Below are 241 nucleotides of genomic sequence, written 5' to 3'. Positions count from 1 at the left end.
GAGAGGGCACCGTACAGGCCAGGGTCGTGGGGTTTTTGGTCTTGGGTTTCTTACGTGCTGAACTGTCCTTGGCACGAAAATACAATTCAGGCCGCCGGGCCTACTTCAGAGAGCTCTGGCAAAGCGAAGGTTTCTCTTCGTACGTCCTTGAAGGCCTCCCGTCACACACCAGCGAAGTGTACGGCAGCAGCCCTGCCGCCGACAATTGAATTCGGGAGCTTAAACGCCGCCGGGCCGCCCG

The sequence above is a fragment of the Haliaeetus leucocephalus genome, unplaced genomic scaffold, assembly GCF_000737465.1.
Source record: "Haliaeetus leucocephalus isolate CR32 unplaced genomic scaffold, Haliaeetus_leucocephalus-4.0 Scaffold763, whole genome shotgun sequence".
NCBI classification, from domain to species: domain Eukaryota; kingdom Metazoa; phylum Chordata; class Aves; order Accipitriformes; family Accipitridae; genus Haliaeetus; species Haliaeetus leucocephalus.
The sequence above is the reverse complement of the archived record's forward strand: the minus strand, read 5'-3'. Positions refer to the sequence as shown.